Here is an 8,410-nt window from a genome sequence, read left to right on the forward strand (position 1 = left end):
ATGATATATCTTAAGGGCGGCGGTCAAGTTTCTATTGCCCACAAAAAATGGTTCACTATTGTCAATTACTATCCTACAAAGCAAAAGAGCATAAAAAGGTTGGAAATAGAAATTGAAAGTAGTGAATCATTTTTTGTGAGCAATGGAAACTTGACCGCCACTCTTTAGATATAACTAGACTTAAGCATTGGCTTGGTGCTTTTAAAATATCAACAGACCGCTCCATTAATGTACAAAGCAAGCCGGAAAAAATCATGGTTGACAAAAGTGAACCATTTTTTTGCGAAAAGCATCGTCCCAAAGTCTTTACATGTACATATGTAGATATGTATAATTTATGTACAATAGCTTAAAGAGTATCAATTATTTTTTCCATTTCAATATTTAAAAAAGATACATTCAATATATCAAACGGTTTTTTACAGATATATATGTACATATGTATGTATGCAAAAGACATCAACGGGCGGTAGATAGTGGCAACGGCCGTATCCTTCCAAAATCACCTCACAAAAATAAAAGGTAGGCGATTAAAAATTAAAAAGAAATCTCATTTGTACATGAGATATGTATAGGAGCGTGTACCGAGGGGCAAACTGGTGTACATAATAATATGCAACCGATTGTTTTCAATATGGCCGCAGGGCGTAAGCGGAATCCGTTCGACGCGTATATAAATAAGGTGGCGAGCGGACGCGGCCAATGTAAATATTACCGACGATTAATTGACCGAGATAAACGGCGTAAATCTTGCTCCCTTTTTCGATGTTTTAATTTTGTTTGTTCTATATTCTTTTTATTCTTATTCCACAATCTATTATTTATTTATTTCGACTCAGAGTCGGCGACCGGCGGTTTGCGAGCGGCGCGCCCCCGCATCTGCCGCAAGGCGCCACCGACTCATAAATCAGTGGACCAAAAGCGCCCAAACACGCTCCAAAGTGATTTCATTAAACGGTATCAGAACCCCCGAACATGCGTCAGCTTCCCTCCCCTCCATCTAGCCTTCGAGCGGAAAATTTGTGCAAAAATGGCGCGAAACTGAACTGTCAGCAAATGCTGCGTTTGCTGATTCGATTACGCGTCAACGGGCTGACACGGTTAAATTTAAATTCATTCAAACTATTTGAGCTTTATGTTATGTTATGCTATCTGTAAGCTGTTTTTAATTTGTAAGAAAGTTTTCACAAATTGGAAACATCGTCTTACATATATTGACGTGTCATTCATATTTACCTTCTGATATCGCATATATACTCTGAGTAATATGTACATATGTACAAATATTAAATATAATTAGTTTAATTTTAAATAGATACATGCATTTATTATCATATTTAACGTGAAAATATTGTCTTTAGTGTGAAAAAATTGACCGGCCCAGAATTTTCTGAGCCACGTTACAGTTTTGTATATTTTATTAAAAGAGTTATTTTTGGCAATAAAATCAAGCCGAGATTTTAAAAAGTATTTTTTAAAACATATGACATATCAATTTAAAAGATTCAGACTTTTTATATAACATATTAAAAATTTACATTTTCAAACATTTGCAAATTGTTGTCCACTCACTTGTAATTACATATGTATATATACAATGTATAATATTGATTAACGCGCAATCTACAACTTAATCTGAAGGTTTTTAAATTGAACCCCATTTAAATTTAATAGTTCAATATTTTTAATAAAATATTTTTATTATTCAAATACAAAAAAAATAGAGATATTTAAGTTTTATATTGATTTATTAGGCACTAACACTGTTGTCCATCCAGTGTAGGATGACTCTCACATGCCGTCCTTTTCACCCCATTTCGTCCAATGACATTTCGCGCGTAGTGTTCTACACGAAATGTGATGACGGAGATAACACGTACATTTTTCCTAAGTCTCTTCCTACAGTGGACCATGCATACTATATTATATTTGAATTGCTTAGTTGGTTGTAGATATGTATGTATAGTTAAACTTGAACTACAACATCCATCTGTGTAACTTAATATTAACTCCAATATATGTAATTCTAATTATATCATTACCACAACAACCAACTTTGTTTGTAGTTGTTTTCCTACATTTTTTTTATTTTAATCGTTATGTTCTTATTAGTGAACCGGTGGTGTGAGGTGAGATATCGCAGAAGGGCAACAATGTTTCTAAAACCTTCCTATCTGATTTCCTACTACAGTGAGAATGGAATATAATACTTTTTACTATTCGACTTTAACAATTCGATTACCAACATCCGTGTTGAATTGCTGACATTTGAATGTTGCGCCAGCGTGCTCAATAACGGTTCGAAGGGTCTACGGGTGATAGATGGGTTCTTTTGAACTGTGCTTGTGCAAAAAAACATCCGAATTTAACTTACGTTATGCTGAGCGGATTATATTGCGACAAAGACCTAGATTTAATTCTTTACAATGATGAACGCAATTTATTAACACGTTTCAAAATAAGATCTCTAATCAAAACCACTGTCTACAGATTGCATTATTATTTGCTTAAAGTTCCCAAGCATAAATTCTAACTATTGCAGAATTTTCTATCCATAATATTTTGAACAATCATAACTTTTGTTACATTTTATGAAAGTAATGTCCTTCTTTAGATAAAATATAAGCTCTGCTGTGAAATCATAAATTACACACGATTCTGATTCTTACATTAATAACTTCCCCGCTCGTTCCTGCGTGGAGTTATTAACGTAAAAATTTATGGTCGGTCATACAAAAAATCGTATATATTTTCACCGTTTATTTCCCCTGTCTCATTAATGTACGACCAGAGAGGGCAGACGTTTCCCGTTTAATTGTTTTTTTTTTAATACGACCCCCCACCCCCGATAAAACTCTGACTGAAGACCACAAAAGGTTCCCACAAACTCATAGAGACGTACGCTAAAAATATAAAATTCTAAGATTTTTTGTGCTCTAAGGACGCAAATCCATTTTATTTTATACATAAACATGCCATATATATACCAGGAACGATATAATTTTCATAACTGGTGATCCAGCTGATTTACTAAACAGACTAATACAACTAGACAGGGAAAGTAGGATTAGGATTAGTAGGTAGGATAGACCAAACTAATGTTTAATAGCTATTGCATGCCTGATAGCATTTCATTAGATGATAAAACAGTAGAAGTAGTAAATAATTATTTATATTTAGGTCAAATAATAGGCATGTCCGGTAGTAAAGAAGAATAAATAAAGATACATGAAATTAGGATAGAGTGCTTTTAGATGAATGAATATTGTTTCGAAATAAAAAAATGCCACTCTGCCTGAAGAAAAAGATCTTCGATCAATGCGTTTTTCCAGGATGTGAAACTTGGACATGAACGCTAAGATGCTACACAAAGTCCAAGGTATTCGAAGAAGTATGAAACGCTGTATGCTCGGCATAACGAGGAAATACAGGAAGCGGAACACTTGGGTGAGAAGTATTCTAACTATTGCATGACAAGGGTAGTGAACATAGTGGATAGAGATTGAAATGGCAATGGGTGGGCCACGTGGCCAGAATGAACGAAAGGTGGACAAAAGAAGTGCTAGAATGGTAACCAAGAGAATTCAAAAGGGTAAAAGGAAGACGGGTAGATGAAATTAGGAAGACGTGCAGGGTGAGATATATAGATGAGAGTTACGCAAAACAGAAAGGCCTAGCAGGTAAATTACAAACATCAATAAACAATTATGTTTCTACTGTGTCATACAGACAGAGTAGGTATCATAATATCAGAAAATTTGAGATTCTGTATGTATAAACTCTTAGAATATATTATACTAGTTGTTTTACCCGGCTTTGCTCAGTATTTGTAATATAAACAGCTTAAACATGGCGAATCTAATGGTAAATATTAATTATGTTTTTTATTTAATTTATTAAAAAAAAAAAAGATATCGAATCGATCACCAAGATATGGATATATTTTTCATATATAATTCGGCCATAAATCATACACGAAGCCTTTCTCCAGGACATATTTTTATGTTTACTGAAAGTTACATACATAAGTATGAAATAAATGTTGTATTTTTGAATTTGACTCCGACTGAATGAGAGTATTCCGAGTCATCCTATGTAGATATAAGTGACACATTTAATAATAATATTAATGGGTATTTGAATTAAAAATACTACTCGTGCAGAATTTGCATACGTTTTTAATTGACTTATTAATGAAACAAATAAAAGTTTAATACGAAAGCATCGAAATTCAAATCACTGTTGTGTGGATGTACGATCCATAAATTCAAATTCACGTATTATATTATAATATATATGGGTACAAACTATTTTGTATGCAAATAGACCAATTAAGCGGCTCGTGTTCCGTTTCGCCTTTTACTTTGAACCGAAAATGAAACAAACAAAAAATGAAATACCTATATATGTAAATAAACGAAAACGAGACCGCCTGACGAATAATTTAATCGGCACACACTGATTTCGAATAAACAATAAAATAAACGTTACCAAGAAGGGAGCAGATGAAAGGGAATGGGGGGTGGGGGGGTTGAAAGTGGACCGTGTCGAGATTAGATCGACTCGCTAATGGTATCGAATAAAGCTGTCGAATCGACTGGGCGTGATGTCCAAAAGTACTCCATACAAATATTATTTACTCGTTCGAATTAGATGAATACAAATAAACGAGTTTCAATTTTCGACCGGCAACCTAATAACAAATATAATTAACGGAAGCCCGATCTCGAAAGGGTTCTTCAAAAAAAATTCTAAGAGTGACGAAGCGTGCATTTAAATATTTGGAAAAATTGCAAAACAATTTAAAATATGGCCCAATACCTTTATAGTATAAAAGTATAGTTTAGTTCTGTATAGTATAGTTTCTGGCCACAGTGACATATTGGGGTGACCTGTGAAGACACTGTGGTATATGTACTTGTGTATTAAAAATAAAAAGAGTAATAATATGCTTTATAACATAAAACACATATTTAATTTACACGCTATCCAACCCTACGGTATATATGTATATATACATATATACCGTATTTATGTATATACATTTACATATAATACATTTATGCATGTGTATATTATTTACACATAAACTCGACTACAAAATAGTCTGAAAAAAATGGAAAACGAGTCTTGAGATATTGTAAGTTGGTGGAACGAGGAAGACCCCAAGAAGGGACTAAGTGACGTCATATTAAGTCCTCTTGTGTCCTGCTCGCGCACACGTAAGTAAAGCTGTGCGATAAATACAGAGAGATTTTCACGATACGCCAATAATACATACATAAGCCGGATATAAAAAGGTTTGAAATATCAACTGTACAATCAATCCCCCCCCCCCTCCTTCCCACAACACGCTAAATCAGTTATGTAAAAAAAGAAAAGTATAGGGGTTTAGAAAGAAAAAAAAGTTGATAGTTGAGTAGTAATGCTCGATAGCATGTATTTTAAATTTTCATTTATTTCTTGCGTTTTTTACTGAAACGATCTAACGCGTTATAGATTAAAAATAATTCTTATGTAAATATAAGTCTAGGCTGGTCCTCTAAAGTTTTAAAATATCCACAATTCAATTACAACAAATTTATATCGTTGTCCATATTTGATTGTTCACTCGGGTAGGCGAAGTTTACACCGAATGAAAAACTGGAAATCGGCCTACCTGAGGTAGTAGATTGTTATGGTATGGTCCCTCGCGTCATTTGCTTGCACGGACTAATTCCTGTACCCTCCTCGCTACTGGTGAATTGTTCGGTCGAAGGCAAAACATTTTTTAATGAACTCAACTCTTCGAGCATTTATGGAATTTCCACTAAAAACAGTAGATTTGTATCTATCAAACATCATTTTGAACTACAAATAAATAACTCATATTTACACAGAACTTTTTGAGTGCAAATATGGCAGGGGTTCGGCTCGTGAAACGATTCTCTCAAAAAAATCAGTGTATAGCGCCCGGAAATAAATAAGGAGACCATGGAATGTCGCATTCTCGATCGATTAAGTATTGAAGACAAAAAAAATTACAACTAAGAAAAGTAGGCTACTTAGAATATTTCTAATAGCACAAAAATGAAAAATCACTTCTAAACAGATTATAATAATTCAAATTCAAAGTCAAAGCCACGGCACGCCACTGGTACATATGTATATATAAATATAATTTGAACTTTCTTACTGATAAAAATAAATATGTTTTTACTTTAGATAAATTTCCTGTAGTCCACTCATGGGAGTAACTCGATGTCACAAATTCGCAACCGGAAAAGACCTGATTCCTGAAGAAGGGATTGAAAATGGTTTCCGAGTTAAGTTAATTGTGACTACTTCCATCCTGTTGGTTTTCGACCCGTACGCACTCTAAAGGGTCAAAGAAATTTATTATGCTCGTAATACACAAAAAGAAAAATACATTTTTTCCCGACGTTCATTCCGTATATTGACATATACATAAACGAGCTGTTAAGGTTTTGTAAACTCGTTATTAAAAAAGCAATAAGATAATGTCTTAAATGTCACATTTTTATTTATATAAATGTGTGTATATACGTACATATACATATAACAAACACGGTATATGTATACTTTATTGAAACATAATCGTGAAAAAAGAAAAACATGTTTTTGGGTGTGGAAAATATCTTTCCAATAGACGAACTGTAGAAACGTGAAGTTAATAAACGCTAAGGTGTGCGAACTTTCTTGTTGATTGCTCTTATAGAAATATAAAATAAAAAGCTTGTACCATGAAATGTAAGAAATACAAGCTTGCGAATCTCATCACCTCATTAACAAATTACAAAAAAAAATCTAAATAAGGTCCTATTTCCATTATTCTAATTTTACAATTTCTTACCCGAAAACAATTTCATTTCTGTTTATTTATTGCATCTAATAAAATTTATGTCATACATATATTTTTAAAATCAGAATATCATTTTTCAAACAATACATTTTATAAAATTTCAAGAAGAATCATATTAAGAAAAAAAATGACAAACTAATAAAACAAATGACATGTAACAAAACCAGTTAATTTGTATTGTACATTTTCTAAGAATGTAAACAGGAGGTACACTTATCTGTCCAGTATAATTTATTGCTATACGCACCATAAAAGTCTAGTTTGCTTTTCATATTTTCATCGAATTCATACTAAATATTTCGTTGTAAGTGACGTTTCAGCAATATTTAAAAATAATGTAATTCCAAGCAACGTTTGACGTGTTTTAATCGTGAGTAGTTGATGTTTGACAGTCAACATCCTGCGTTCCTCGTAAATTATAACATTATAAATTATAATATTTCATAATCAGTATCATCACTTCAAATGGAAAAATTAGGTTCAGTATAAAATGTTTTATGAACTTCTAACTTTCATATAACCTATTCTCGGTAAATTTAAACATTTGACCTTTAACTCTTCCAAATATAGATATGTACAAATCTCATTTTGACAAAATAACAATAACAATTGACTATATATTCAAGACACAATTTTGTATATATTCAAGCAGCTGGATATTCGTAATCTGGAGACACGGGCTAGCAAAATACGTATGTATGTATGTACATACATATATGGAACTTTGGAGACTACCTGCAACTAGATGATCGAAGTTTTCAGAAACTTACAATACCGAAAAGAATAATATTTTATCCCTTTCATTCATAAATTTTAAACTGGTTATAGCAAAATATAAAGAAATCACAACACTGGCAATTACATACATACGTATGTATGTACATATATGCAACCGATCAACTCTTCAAATAAACATATGTATGTATTTAGTTAGCCGCCTCTACGAACGCCTTCAAACAGTTTACAAATACGAAAATAAAACACGAACAATTGAAGCGAGCCTTGTCACGTCAATGACTTGCCGAAATTGAAAATAAGGTCATTTCTCATAATAATCCCCCAATAATCCCGAGAGGCTACCAAAACACGTCTAGCGCGCCACAAAGAGATAGCGCGCTCTGGGGGGAGGGCCCCCCCACTCACACAAAAAAATAAATAAATTATTTTAAAAAAATCAGCATGATCTCCGCGGTAAGAATGCGTTTAGACATTTGGGTAATGGTCGACCCCGGCTTATTTCGCCGGCTTATCTGAGTTGCGCAGGATATTCTCCCTCGTGGTCCATTGTGATGTGAGCTTAGCATCTTATCTTGATTTCTCGAAAACCACACCGCGGCATTGTTTTCTCTTTTAGTTGCGTGTTTGAAAAAAAAAACTTTTGTGCATTTCGCCGAGTCATCAACAGAGTTCACGGTAAATATGCGGCGATCACCAAAGAAGTCGCACACCCGTTGTATGTATGTAATGCATGCGTGCATATACAATATATGTACATACATATGTTCATATGTATATCTGTATGTATGTATGTTTGCATGCACGTACAAT

The sequence above is a fragment of the Arctopsyche grandis genome, chromosome 2 (assembly GCF_051622035.1).
Source record: "Arctopsyche grandis isolate Sample6627 chromosome 2, ASM5162203v2, whole genome shotgun sequence".
Classification (NCBI taxonomy): Eukaryota; Metazoa; Arthropoda; class Insecta; order Trichoptera; family Hydropsychidae; genus Arctopsyche; species Arctopsyche grandis.